Source organism: Boleophthalmus pectinirostris, unplaced genomic scaffold (genome assembly GCF_026225935.1).
Source record: "Boleophthalmus pectinirostris isolate CB_2022bp ecotype Guang Dong unplaced genomic scaffold, ASM2622593v1 HiC_scaffold_7, whole genome shotgun sequence".
NCBI classification, from domain to species: Eukaryota; Metazoa; Chordata; class Actinopteri; order Gobiiformes; family Gobiidae; genus Boleophthalmus; species Boleophthalmus pectinirostris.
The window spans coordinates 5,184,699-5,199,920 of NW_026571473.1; the positions used below are offsets into that span (position 1 = coordinate 5,184,699).

A 15,222-nucleotide genomic window follows, 5' to 3' on the forward strand; every position below is an offset into this window, starting at 1 on the left:
ACTACATTTTGGGGTATGTAATCTGTAATCTGTAGGGGAATACATTTTAAAAGTCACCTTCCCAACACTGTTCATATTCCCCAAAGCAAAATGTATCCTCTGCATTTGACCCATCCTTCAACCGGTCAACACCAGTGGGGAATCCATCTTCAGATCTTGAAAGGTGCACCATGTAACTTTTTGGTTAGGGATCCATCAGCTGCACTGTTCTGGCTGGAATGTTCCACAGTATGACATTAAACAGCATTACCTTATATTTATTCAATTACAGGTGGTTTTATAGTTCAAAAACACGTTGAAAAACAGGTATTCTGACTGTGAGTAGAGTAGTCTCTCCACAGATCTGACCTATAACTTGGTCTGGTTTGGACTTCATGAAGAAAGGTGTAATACCAAACTGTGAAACATTCCAGGTAAAGCAATGGCATCTCATCTCAATCAATCAATCAATCAAACTTAATTTATAGAGCACTTTTCAAAAAAAGCAACACAAAGCACTTCTCATGGCATCAAAGTTACACAATGCACCTTTAAAGGCCCATCTCATGCAAAATAACTCTTTTCACATTGTATCTTCTGCACATAAACAACCACAATTTGGGTTTTGGAACATCCGTTACACAATAGTTCTGAAATCTTACTGATTTCTTGGAGACAGTCACAGACCAGGAACTATGAAAGTCCGACTATTGCTCCTCCCCCCGCCCGCCCGTCCTGAGAAAGCACAGGCTCCGCCCTCCAAACGTGACTTAGGTGACGAGTGAGCCGCCCTTCCTCCGCCCATCTCAGGGAGGGAGGGGGAGACAGACGTGAACCCTGATAGTGGCAGGAATAAACTTTTATTCATCATGGAGATACAGCGCGTTCAGCCACATGTGTTGGACCCAGAATCAGACGAGGACTTTGAGGAGCATGAAGCTCAAACACCACATCCACATCAGCTGAACATTACTGATTGGTAAAGTATTAATAAACACTAGTAGATCAACTTATTATATCATGTTCACTGCAGTGTAGAACAATGAGCTCATGCTGTCACTTTTGTTTAGGTATTCATCTTTATGACGAAGCAAAAAATAAAGATAAATAATGCAGAACAGCAGACCTGTATGGTGCAGACGCAGGACGGTGTGTGAGTGGGTGAAGGCGTGGTAGAGGTGTGGTGGAGGTGGTGGAGACAGTGGAGCGGGGGAGAGGGTGCGGGTGTGAAGCGCTCTCTGCTACGTCAAACGCGAGATAGCTGTAGCTGCCTACGCCATCACTGTAGCAGGCTCGTGTTCATTGTCACGTGGGAGGGTGGCAGAAATACGCTGCAATTTGCTAAAAAAAAAAACTCCAAATCAATCTAAAAACCACTTTGGTGACATATACAAGGCCCACACATCACTCTTAGAAGGTAAAAAGTAGGACTGGGTATCATTAAGAAGTTGCTGATACGATACATACTTCGATACACAGGCCATGATATGATACATATCACGATACAGTGCACTTTCGATTCGATATCGATACTGTATCATCACATTAAACAATACGATATATCGATATCCCGATTTTGCACACCCCTAGTAGAAAGCTCTGAAAAGTTGATTTTGCATGAGATGGGGCCTTGAAGTGAGGCTTGGTCAGGATGTGTGGGGTTGTTGGGAGAAAACAGTTCTCACCTGTAAGAGAAGATTTCATTGCAAAAGAAAAATCTTGGCCCTGGAGCATCACCTGCTTATCTCTATGGAAAAACAAGTTACACAGTGCACATTTAAGACAGTGGTAGGGAATGAAGGCTGTACCAAGTGGTGAAGTTTCTTGAGTGCATCACATGTGCATATTAAACATTGAATTTATATATTTGTTTGACTATTACACACTGAGTTGTTTAACCACTGAAATCTTATGTATGTTTAAAGGTACCACTGTGTGAAACATGTATGTTTTTAAGGTAATCTTCTGCAGATATACAGGTTGTGTCCTTTTAACGAAATTCATTGCAGAGCAGCAGCAGTGGAGATGGGTTGGCCTGGTATGAAACCAAACAAACTGGTGATATACATTAAATTGACAATCTTTTAATTCCATTTTGGTGCCACTTCCTTGTCCTTAACTAAAAAGTACAAATATCTGGGACTTGTTTTGGATGAACATCTTACATTTGATGAAGGAATCAAAGCTCTGTCAGAGTCAGCAGGTCGAGCCTTAGGAGCACTGATAAACAAAGTTAAAGCATGTCGTAACCTAGGCTACAACACCTACACTGAACTGTCCAGGGCCTGTGTCTGTCCTGTTCTAGACTGTGGCACTGGAGTCTGGGGTCACTGTAAACACACCCACAGTGAAAAAGTTCAGTGAGGTACTTTTTAGGCGTGCACAAAAAGGCACCTAAACTTGCTCTGTGTGGAGATCTGGGCTGGAACCATGTGAAGTGAGACACATTTGTGATATTGTGCAGTTATGGAACAGGTTGGTTGCCAGACACAAGATTAACCAAACATGTATTTAACTGGAGTCTGTTACATAAATCGTCCTGGAGTAGAGAGATTTTTGAGATTGCAGATCTCCAGTTTATTTACAGAAATAAGTTAATCTGTAGTGTTCGACAAGTGAGGAACATTTACTTTGATAAGTATAAACAAAAGTGGCACAATCACATCTTCTGTAAACCAAAATTAAGAACATATATCTTAATTACAGACTGTTTTGGACCTGAACCATATGTCACCCTGAACCTGAGCAGAGGTCAGAGGTCAGTATGTGCCCCAGTTGAGGTGTGGGACTCTGTCTCTGGCCTTGGAGACGGACGCTTCCACTCAGCCCCAGAGGAGGAGCACTTGTGTTCTGTGTGACTTAAAGGACATTGAAAATTAAATGCATTTTCTGTTTTACTGTCCTTTGTATCATGACCTTCATGAGAGACTGAAGTATTTGTTTAAATGTAATGTTTTTAAGTTGGCTCAGTTTGTGTTAAACGTCTGGGACCTCTGTAAGAGGACACTTTATGTTTGATGTATGATCTGTCTGCTTCTTGTTTTATGTGTCTTATAAGTCCATGCAGACTGGGCATCAACTAAATGGTGGATGACACTAAATAAGTAAACTAAACTAAACTAAACTAAACTAAACTAAACTAAACTACCACTTGGCTGCTGTCAACCCCCCTGAACCTAAAGGACTGCAGAGAAACTCCAAGGAAGATTTAAGGCCTTATCTGTTCAACATATTATTTGCATATTCATATGGATGTCTATAAAAATCTGGGTTAAGTTAGTTCAGAGGCAGTCAGATTGTCTGATTTAAGACCTCTGTAGCCATGGGCAGTTAGGGACAATGATCTGACCCAGAGCTCTGTATTAGAATTGTATTGAATAGGGAATAAATTCTTTTTGATTTTAATCGATCGATTCCAGTGGTTATTTTTAAGAAAACACGCTTAATGGTTTTTTGAAGATACCTAAGAGGATTAACATATCGTACAATATTATTGCGATTACATTTTGATATTTTGGAAAGATTAACAAAATTGTACATATGCAAATTTTTCCTTTTTAAATACCTTGAGCAGTTTTCAGTGTGAATCAATACTGACAATACTGACTTACTTCAAAAAAATAAGATTTAAAAGTGCTTTATAACAGTTATTCTATTGTGTAGTAAATGAAGTATCATGGCCTTTGCATTTCCCTCTTTTTCAGTACTTTTAACCAAAAAAAACAACACGCAATACAGTACATTGTGACACATGATATTATTGTGAGAGTTTTGTACTGTTACATCCCTAGTTAATGGTCCTAACACTGTGACTTTTGACTCATTTTAGTGTAATTAACTTCAAAATTGTAAGTCAAATCATCTTACAAGTACTTTTAATTAGTGGTTTCCCCAAATCTTTTTATTTTCTCTCTTTCTTGAGTGTCTTTGCCCATTAGTTGTATTGGAGTAACATTATTTGGTCCGACTCACCGGTCAATGATCCCACACATGTCGATCTGCAGGTGGCTGTAGTTTCCCAGAATCCTTTGCTGCACCTTGATGAGGTCGACGGGCTGTTCGTTCACCGCGAGCAGACGCATGCAGCCCTGGAACGTGCCGAAGGGGTTTGAACACTCAGGGGCGTTCTCCTCCGATGGGCAACCTGCACACAAACAACACACACACTTACACATAAACATATAAACATGGACTGAAGCCACACTGTCGGATTATGTTTCTGGCTTCAGTTTCATCAAGGTTCTATGTTTGATTCCCATGTTGCCAATGTTGTTCTATGTGGAGTTTACATGTTCTCCCTGTGTCTAAGTGGGCACTCTGGTTTTTGCCATCAATCCAAAACAAGAACTAAAATCCTCCAGTTAAGGTAGTCCTGACCTTGCCTGATTCATCAGCCGGGTTCACTTCGTTGAAACCGTCTGACCTCACCGCATTACGATTTGTTCGCTCGACAGTAGGCGGGTGTTTTTTTTTAATTTAACCAATCGCTGTTATTTAGTTGTGACTTTTATAATGCGCCTGAACGCTCAGTGGTGTCCACGTAATTGCTGGCACAACAGCAAAAAAAGCAGAGAGTGAACATATCTGTCAACGATCATTGTCGTTTCTGTGAGATGAACTTACAAATTAAAAGGTGCAATAAAAGTTACAAAGTTTGTATTTGACAAAGGAAGTCCAAAGGAGGATAGCGTCTGCAGTCTGCTATCACAACTCAGGTTAGTTCAGCTCTTCGCTGATTGGTCGGTGTGCAGGCTACAACTTCGGGGTTTTTTGCAAACTGACTAGTGTATTCTGATTCCTGACCTAGTCACTGGAGAGAAATGAAATTGAGTGGAGGCACTAGGTAGCACCAGCCTGGCTAGTCCGGACCAAGACCAGCTCAACATATGGAGATGAGATGGGTCTAACTGTTCCTAACAGGTTGCCTCAGTGACATTGAAGGATGGGTCAAATGCAGAGAATGAATTTCCCTGAAAGGACACGAAGGGCGAACCTTGATCTCAAAGTTCTGTATTAGGGAACATTGACTCTTGTGAGCTTTAAGTCATGTCATAATGTTGTTATCTCATCAAAAACATACCTGGAGTTCTGTTTCATTGGCCACGTTTACATGATGTTTTTTTATTTTTTATTCCAAATCAATTGTTCTGAATTAAATAGTTTGGAATTAAAATATTTTCCTTCGAGTTCACATGGAAATAATAATTCTGAAATGAGGTTTACATGGAAAACACATTAAATCATCTTTATTTAATTCCTCTCAGTGTCTGGGGGTGGGGGAAGGTTCTGATTGGACAGAGACACAAACGTAGTTACATCGACCAGACGAAAACACACACTTCAGCTGCTACGGGCTTTTTTGTCATCTCGTTTTGTCGCTACGCCACGGACACAAACACGATCCAAACTTTTTCCGCAGAGGTTCCGATGATAATTGTGCAGCAGTTGGAGAATTCTCTCAGCACACTTTATGTCTGTCAGCTGAGAAGGAGAAGGGAAGAGTGTCGGAGAAGGAGGAAGAAGACAAAGTGAGTGTGAGGCTGCTCTACCTCAGCCCACTCCCACATCCCGCTCACAAATCCAAAGAGACGTGGATGAAAGTCCAAAGTGAGGACTGGTGGAGCCGGATCGTCCGGATCGCGTCAGAAGGGCGACACAATGAGCATGAACTGAACCACCGACATTATTTTTAAGAAGAATAAACGTTTACATGATTTAGGAATACATTAATTTAGCTTTAAAATTGGAATTAAGCACCCACTTACTTCGGAATTAAGTTTAATTCTGAATGGTCTTTTTAAAGAAGAATACATTTTTATTCAGAATTAAAGCTCTCATGTAAACGTGGCAAATCACACATGTTTGAGTAATTCTTTATTATTAGTGTGTCTACATCTCCAAAGCTCAAAATGCTCTGATCCACCTTGTGATGTCATGAAGCGTTAACAGCTCCTTTTAACTTTTGTTCAGTAGAAATTGGCAATTCCAGTGCTGAAATCATCCAGATGATTCTAGTGAGAGTGTATGGAGTTTAAAAACACAGTGTTTTCAGTCTGAGAGAAGAGCTCAGTCTAAGGCTACATTCAGACTGCAGGGCTTGATGCTCAATTCGGATTTTTTGTGAAATCCGATGTTTTTGTGAGGTCGTTCACATTTCCAATTAAATGCGACTTGTATGTGATCTCCTGTGTGAACTTTAAATAGCTCAAAAGTGTCCCGCATGTGCACTGGAGACACGACGACGTCAACCGCAGCGAGCGTGCTCTGTGTTTACGGAAGTTGTCCAAAACATGGACGCGAGAATTGAGCACCTGGAGATTTTAAAGTTCCTCTTGTACCGGAGCCAGAACATGAACAACTTACTTGTTTTAAGGAGGAGATTGAGAAGGACAAGGTTTTGTGGGACAGCGGCAGCGACGTCCGTTGAAAGGAACGTGTGGATGTGGAGACAGAACCAAGAGTGGTGAGTGGTGATGTGCTTCGCTTCAGTGACATGGAGTTCATTAACAATTTTCACCTACTTCAGCGCAGAATAGTGACGTTTGTGGATTGTTGATAACGTGTAGGTGGATGAATGCACTTTGGCTGTTCACACTGAAGTCGCATGTCAAAAGATCAGATATGTATCAGTTTTAGGAGCACATATCCAAGTGTCCTGGGTCGTATTTGAAAAAATCGGATCTGTGTTGTTCAGACTGTCATTAAAAGATCAGATACAGGTCACATAGAAGCCAAAAAATCAGATTTGGCTGCAGTCTGAACATAGCCTAAATGTGCAGGATTTGTGTATTGAACATGTGAATGAAACAAAACACAACTCCAGGTCTGTTTGTGACGAGGAAACAACATTAGAACATAGATCAGAAAATAGCTTATGATGGGCCCTTTAAACTTCAAATAAATGTGGTTCATAATCTCGTCATAACTACGGGGTCTGACCGGGATGAGTTTGGCCACGGTAGAGATTTGAAGATGATCCCAAACACACAGCGGAGCTTCACGAGTTCTCTTTATGTTCTCTGTTGAGCTGGGGCAGAGCTCTTCTCACAGTGAGGAGTTTTCTTCTTGTGATAAAAGCCTCAAACAGCTCAGCGTGAATGGGCCTCGTGTCCACAGCCTCAGCACAGACACCGCTGCCTTATGTCTGTGTTTCTGCACAATGAGCAGCTCGGAGCCAACAGGAGCCTCTGGAACCCGCCTGCAGTTTGACAGGTCCAACTCTGGCATCTGCTGCGGAGCGGTTAGCACAGAGAGCAGAGGCAGAGGAGGGGGCTGAAGGAAACTACAAAACATCACGAGCTGACTTTTGAAAGATCTGGAAAACTTTTTGAGTGTTTTGCATTAAACTATAACATACATAGATCATAATTTTACATTTTACTCACAGCAAATTTCTCTGATCTGGCCAAGATTTTAACTTATACCAGGTTATTCATCTTGATTTCAGATTTATTAACTACACTGGGAAAAAAAAAAATATCTAGGAAAGTTAAAATGACTTAAATTATATTATAAATTCGGTTGAAAAGTAAAATGATCCACCAATAGGATTAAGTGTGGTTTTCTTAATTTAAGCAACATTCGATTTGGTTTCTTTTAAGTGTAGCAAGATGTATTTTCATATTTTAACTACAAAAAGTCTTGTTCCATTGGTAGATCATGTTTAGCCTGATTCATCATTCATCGTCTGACCTCGCAGCATAGACACATCAAGAATCTCGGACTTCTGGTCATTGCGCAATGCATACTGGGAAGGATTTTCCGAAAAAGTGCTTTTTTATTTAACCAATCGCTGCTGTTTGGTCATGACGTATGTAATGCGCCAAATCCCGTAGGAAGAAGGGCAATAACGTCTTTCCACTTGATAAAATTCACCAAACTCTTTGTTCCGGCTTTAAATCCTCGATCTCGGGAATCGTTGCCAACACAGAATGTCTGTCTTCGTCTACATCCACGTCGACGTTTTGTTTACTGTTGTGCTGTTCCACAAAAGGGACACAGACAGACGTGACGAGTTTGACGTCATGGCTTCACAGCTGATTGGCCGGTGTGCGGTCTACAACTTCCGGGGTTCTTGCAAACCGTCTAGTGCAGGGGTGAGCAAACTACGGCCTGGGGACCATATGCGGCCCTTTAAATTTTTTTTAATCTTGCCCGCCAAACTTGAATAAAAATAATAATAATAATAATTTCCAGTGTTTTAAAAGTCATTTCAGTAAATACCATGAGAGTTGAAAGACAGATATGTGGTTGTAATGCTTTGTTATGATTTTCAATTATGGGATATTTCAATAAAATGGGATTTTTTTTTACATATCCCATTTTATTATTTTCTCTTATGAGGTGGATTACCAAAAAACTCCATCCATCTGCTCCTGGTCCGGCCCTTCCGTCAAATTTTAGAACCCTTTGTGGCCCACGACTCAAAGGCTACGTTCAGACTGCAGGGCTTAACGCTCAATTACGATTTTTTCGTGAAATCCGATGTTTTTGCGAGGTCGTTCACATTTCCAATTAAATGTGACTTGTATGTGAACTACAGTGTGAACAGTAAACGGCCCAAAAGTGTCCCGCATGTGCACTGGAGACACGACGACGTCAACCACAGCGAGCGTGCTCTGTGTTTACGGAAGTTGTCCAAAACATGGACCCAAGCATTGAGCACCTGGAGATTTTAAAGTTCCTCTCGTACCGGAGACAGAACATGAACAACTTACTTGTTTTAAGGAGGAGATTGAGAAGGAGAAGGACGAGGTTTTTGGCCGTGGTGTTTTGTGGAGCAGCGGCAGTGACGTCCGTTGAAAGGAACGTGTGGATGTGGAGACGGAGCCAAGAGTGGTGAGTGGTGATGTGCTTCACTTCAGTGACACAGAGTTCATTAACAGTTTTCGCCTACTTCAGTGCAGAATAGTGACGTTTGTGGCTTGTTGATAACGTGTAGGTGGATGAATGCACTTTGGCCGTTCACACTGAAGTCACATGTCAAAAGATCAGATATGTATCTGTTTCAAGTGGCCTGGGTCATATTTGAAAAAATTGGATCTGTGTCATTCAGACACATTAAAAGATCAGATACAGGTCACATAGGGGCCAAAAAATCGGATTTGGGTCACTTCAGGCTGCAGTCTGAACGTAGCCAAAAAGTTTGCCCACCCCTGGTCTATTGTATTCTGATTCGTGATCTAGTCGCTGGAGAAAAATTTAATTGAGCGGAGATACTAGCGGGAACCACTCTGACAAGATCATTTTACTTGTCAAGTGAAATTTACTCAAATCATGATAAAACTTTCTTAATTCAAGTCATCTTAACTTGTCTAGATTTAGTTTTTTGCAGTGTAGCTGTATAATCTTAAAAACTGTCACAGATAATTCTTCCATGGCTCAAGTAGTCAGAAAATCTTAAATTAGGAAATAAATGTTTAAAAGAAGCTACAGTCCATTTACCAGAGTTTTCCCTGCAACACTTCATTTGTTTTTAGATTCAGTGAAACAGATTTCCTTCATACTCAAGTCTGTTTATCTAAAACTTAGCATCTATAAACTTATTTCCAGCCCATGAACATTTACCACAGACTGCTTCTTTCTAGTCTTATGCAGTTTATTTTAAGAGAACTTGTCAAGTAAAATGATCTCGCTGCACGGACAGATAATTTCACTACTTTTAAGTCATTTTCTGATAGATTTAAATGTTTACATCTTAAATTTTGGCCGAGCTTTTTTGCAATACACTCGAAATCAGAATCCAAAAATGAATGAGCCAAAATAAACACGGTGATACCAGCAGATGTACTTCAGCCTATTTGAGCGAAAATACTGATTATTTTGATGATTTGAAAACATGCGGAGGGAAGTGGTTTGTGCATTTGTGGAGGCGTCGGCGCTTTTCTCTCACATGGATTTAACTAAACCGAATGTTTTCATTTTGTTTCCAGAATACACACTTTCTCCGATACTTTACAAAGCTGTGAGTCTGGACACTGGTGAATCGGCACGTTTTCAGATGGTTGTGATTGACAGGTGGATTAACCAATCAGGGGCAGGCATGGTCCGTCTGAGTCAAAACAAATATGGTTCATTACAAGGAATAGAAAAGGAAAAAAAGATCACACGGGACTGGATTTCAGCTCTAAGTATAAAATGCTGTCATGATCGAGATGTGCGTTAAATTTGCAAAAATGATCGAGTTTCCAGAGTTTATGATTTTGTTAAGTGATATAGAAATGACATTTAGTGCTCCTTGTTTTATTTACGTATATGTACTTCTGATTTATTTGTATGTTCCGTGTACCAATAGTTACACGTCCATTCTACTTATTATCAGAAACTATAAGTGCTGATGCTCTCTTTTGTCTGTTTGTCTTGTCAAAGATGTAACATGGAGAATCCTGATGTTATGAAACTTCTATGAGTCAGTTCTTCTCAACCATAATGTCTGGAAGCCCAGAGCACGACAGTCAGCCTGAAGGATTCAAAAACAAACCGTTCACTTTTAGAACGAGGTTAGATTAAGAAATGTGTAAAAGTCCATTCAGACTGATATACATATTAATGTGTGTGTGTGTGTGTGTGAGGCAGGTTTGTGTTCTGCAGCTTATCAGAAAAGTTCCTTAGTGCTCCTTTAAAGTCCTTGTACTACTTGGACCACTGCACCAAGCTCCTCTGCACACTGCTCCTCTGCACACTGCACCTCTGTACACCTCATTTCTGCACACTGCACCTCTGCACATTGCCCCTCTGCACACTGCACCTCTGCACATTGCCCCTATGCACATTACCCTTCTACTCCTCTGCACACTGCACCTCTGCACTCTGGCCACTGTTCCTTTGCACACTGCTCCTCTGCTCCTCTGCACACTGCTCCTCTGCACACTGCTCCTCTGCACTCTGCTCCTCTGCACACTGCCCCTCTGCACACTGCTCATTTGCACACTGCCCCTCTGCACCTCTGCACCTCTGCACACTGCTCCTCTGCACTCTGCTCCTCTGCACACTGCCCCTCTGCACACTGCTCGTTTGCACACTGCCCCTCTGCACTCTGCTCCTCTGCACACTGCTCGTTTGCACACTGCCCCTCTGCACACTGCAACTCTGCACTCTGGACACTGTTCCTTTGCACACACTGCTCCTCTACATCTCTGCACACTGCTCCTCTGCACTCTGCTCCTGTGCACACTGCTCCTCTGCACACTGCTCCTCTGCACTCTGCTCCTGTGCACACTGCTCCTCTGCGCTCTGTTCCTCTGCACACTGCTCCTCTGCACACTGCTCGTTTGCACACTGCCCCTCTGCACCTCTGCTCCTCTGCACACTGCTCGTTTGCACACTGCCCCTCTGCACACTGCAACTCTGCACTCTGGACACTGTTCCTTTGCACACACTGCTCCTCTACATCTCTGCACACTGCTCCTCTGCACTCTGCTCCTGTGCACACTGCTCCTCTGCACACTGCCCCTCTGCACACTGCAACTCTGCACTCTGGACACTGTTCCTTTGCACACACTGCTCCTCTACATCTCTGCACACTGCTCCTCTGCACTCTGCTCCTGTGCACACTGCTCCTCTGCACACTGCTCCTCTGCACTCTGCTCCTGTGCACACTGCTCCTCTGCACTCTGCTCCTGTGCACACTGCTCCTGTGCACACTGCTCCTCTGCACTCTGCTCCTGTGCACACTGCTCCTCTGCACTCTGTTCCTCTGCACACTGCTCCTGTGCACACACTGCACTGTGCACACGGTGTGTGCGTGTGCTCGGGGGGAGGTTTTAATTGCCCTCTATTGTAAGTCTAACAGACAGTTTGTTGCACCATAGGGCTGTTTCCCCGCTGCTCTGATGCTGACTGTGGCTTTCTCTCTCCTTTTCCTGCATCCCTCTCTCCTCATCATCCCTCTCTCCTCATCATCCCTCTCTCCTCTCTCATCCCTCTCTCCTCATCATCCCTCTCTCCTCATCATCCCTCTCTCCTCATCATCCCTCTCTCCTCTCCATCCCTCTCTCCTCTCCATCCCTCTCTCCTCTCCATCCCTCTCTCCTCTCCATCTCTCTCTCCTCTCCATCCCTCTCTCCTCTCCATCCCTCTCTCCTCTCCATCCCTCTCTCCTCTCTCATCCCTCTCTCCTCTCATCCTCTCATCCTCTCTCTCTCTCTCTTTCTCTCTGTCAGAACCTCTCCTCTCCATCCCTCTCTCCTCTTCATCCCTTTCTCCTCCACCTCCCTCTCTCTTTCTCTCTGTCAGAACCTCTCCTCTCCATCCCTCTCTCCTCTTCATCCCTCTCTCTGCCACCAGCACACAGCCAGGACCGGCCCGAAGAGGAGAGGCTGTGATGGAGAGAGGCGAGGAGAGAGGACAGAGGGATGAAGAGGAGAGGTTTTGACAGAGAGAGAGAGGGAGAGGAGAGATGGATAAAGCGGGGAGGCCCTGATGGAGAGAGGGATAGAGAGAAAAGAGGTTCTGATGGAGAGAGGGATGGAGAGGAGAGGGGGGTGAAGAGGAGAGAGGGATGAAGAGGGGAGGCTCTGATGAAGAGCGGGAGGGAGAGGGAGAGAGAGGAAAGAGGGATGAAGACGGAGGGCTGTGATGGAAAAAGGAATGAAGAGGAGAGAGGGAGGGAGAGGAGAGAGGGAGAGGCTCCGATAGAGAGAGAGATGAAGAGGGGAGAGGGACGGAGAGGTTCTGATAGAGAGAGAGAGAGGGAGCCAGAGGAGAAAGGGATGAAGAGGAGAGAGGGAGGATAAAGAGAGGTTCTGATGGAAAGAGGGAGGGAGGGAGAGGAGGGGGAATGAAGAGGGGAGTCTCTGATGGAGAGAGGGAGGGAGAGAGGAGAGAGGGATGAAGAGGAGAGATGGATGGAGAGGTTCTAACAGAGAGAGAGAGGGAGGTAGAGGAGAAAGGGATGAAGAGGAGAGAGGGAGGATGAAGAGGAGAGGTTTTGATGGAAAGAGGGAGGGAAAGGAGAAAGGGATGAAGAGGAGAGAGGGATGGAGAGGAGAGGCTCTGACGAAGAGAGGCATGGAGAGAGGAGCGGTTCTGATGGAGAGAGGGAGGAGAGAGGAGAGAGGGATGAAGAGTAGAGAGGGAAGTAGAGGAGAGGTTCTGACAGAGAGAAAGAGAGAGGGAGGTGGAGGAGAAAGGGATGAAGAGGAGAGAGGGATGGAGAGGAGAGAGGGAGGATGAAGAGAAGAGGTTTTGATGGAGAGGGAGGGAAGGAGAGGAGAGAGGGATGAAGAGGAGAGGCTCTGACGGAGAGAGGAGAGAGGGATGAAGAGGTTCTGATAGAGAGAGGGAGGGAGAGAAAAAAGGATAAAGAGGAGAGAGGGATGGAGAGAGGAGAGATTTTGATGGAGAGCGGGAGGGAAGGAGGGAGGGAGAGGAGAGAGGGATGAAGAGGGGAGAGGGATGGAGAGGTTCTGATAGAGAGAGAGAAGGAGGGAGAGGAGAAAGAGATGAAGAGGAGAGAGGGATGGAGAGAGGAGAGGTTCTGACGGAGAGAGGGAGGGAGGGAGAGGAGAGGGCGATGAAGAGGGGAGGCTCTGATGGAGAGAGGAGAGAGGGATGGACAGGTTCTGATAGTGAGGGAAAGAGAGAGAGAGGGAGAGAGGAGAAAGGGATGGAGAGGAGAGATGGATGGACAGATTCTGATGGAGAGAGAGGGATGTAGAGGAGAGGTTCTGATAGATAGAGAGAGGGAAGGAGAGGAGAAAGGGATGGAGAGGAGAGAGGGAGGATGAAGAGGAGAGGTTTTGATGGAAAGAGGGAGGGAGAGTAGGGGGGGTTGAAAAGGGGAGAGGGATGGAGAGGTTCTGATAGAGAGAGAGAGAGAGAAGGAGGGAGAGGAGAAAGGGATGAAAAGGAGAGAGGGATGGAGAGGGGGGAGGGATGGAGAGATTCTGATAGAGAGGGAGAGAGAGCGGGAGGGGGAGAGAAGAAAGGGATGAAGAGGGGAGAGGGATGGACAGGTTCTGACGGAGAGAGAAAGAGGGATGGAGAGGAGAGGTTCTGACAGAGAGAGGGAGAAGAGAAAGGGCTGGAGAGGAGAGATGGATGGAGAAGTTCTGACAGAGAGAGAGGGAAAAGGAGAGAGGGATGATGAGGAGAGAGGGATGGAGTAGAGAGAGGGATGATGAGGAGGAGAGAGGGATGGAGAGGAGAGATGGAGGGAGAGGTTCTGAGAGAGAGAGAGGGAGAGGAGAAAGGGACGGAGAGGAGAGAGGGATGATGAGGAGAGAGGGATGGAGAGGAGAGAGGGAGGGAGAGGTTCTGATTGAGAGAGAGAGGGAGGGAGAGATGAAAGGGATGAAGAGGAGAGAGGGATGGAGAGGAGAGAGGGATGGAGTAGAGAGGGAGGATGAGGAGAGAGGGATGGAGAGGAGAGAGGGATGATGAAGAGAGAGGGATGGAGAGGAGAGAGGGATGGAGAAGAGAGAGGAGGATGAGGAGAGAGGGATGGAGAGGAGAGAGGATGATGAAGAGAGAGGGATGGAGAGGTGGCGGTGGTGTCGCTGGCGGCGGCGGCGGCGGTGGAGCAGGAGGAGGAGGAGAGGAGGAGGAGGAGGAGAGGAGGAGAGTGTAGAGGGAGAGTATCTGGGTTGTGTAGCTGGCGGGGTCTGGTTGCTCCAATTACAGCGAGGTGCGAGCGGCGCCTCCAGCTGAGAGCCGAGCTGCAGAGATGACAGAGCTCAGATCCAGCTTCACTTTCAGCGTCGCGCGGGGGAGATTCTGCTGAGACGAGAGCTCGCGCCGCACCGCCAACGCCGTAATTAATCGACACTTCCTCAAACGTGCTGCGAAACGGCGAAGGATGCGCTCGCACCCGCACTCGCTCCGCACCCGCACCCGCGCTCGTCTGCCTCTTCGCTCTTTATTGTGATGCAGATGAGCTTGCGTTTTTATTTTCTCGCTTGTTCATTTATTCATTTATGTTCGCTCAACAACCCAAATGTTTACAGTTGGATTCCAGCTGCAACCAGGGGACGCCGTAATTGAGCCCTTGGGCAAGACACTTCACTCACATCGCCTCTGTACGAGCATGTGAGTGAGAGAGACAGAGCCGCTCCACGACGGAAAACATCCTCATCATCACAATTATTTTGGTCAATATTGAAATCATGATTATTTAAACAATTATTTTTTTAGTTACACGATGAATTTATTCAGTATTTCTCTCTCAAAAAACACTTTGTTATTGATCATTTATGCAAAACTTTCAAATTCATAAAACTAAATATAGGCTACACAGCAAAAACT

General features: G+C 44.8%; 1 pseudogene; it reads right to left on the reverse strand.

The window, feature by feature from the left end:
- Positions 1–15,222, reverse strand: part of LOC110160237 (contactin-associated protein-like 4) — a 513,033-nt pseudogene that overhangs the window by 231,158 nt on the left and 266,653 nt on the right.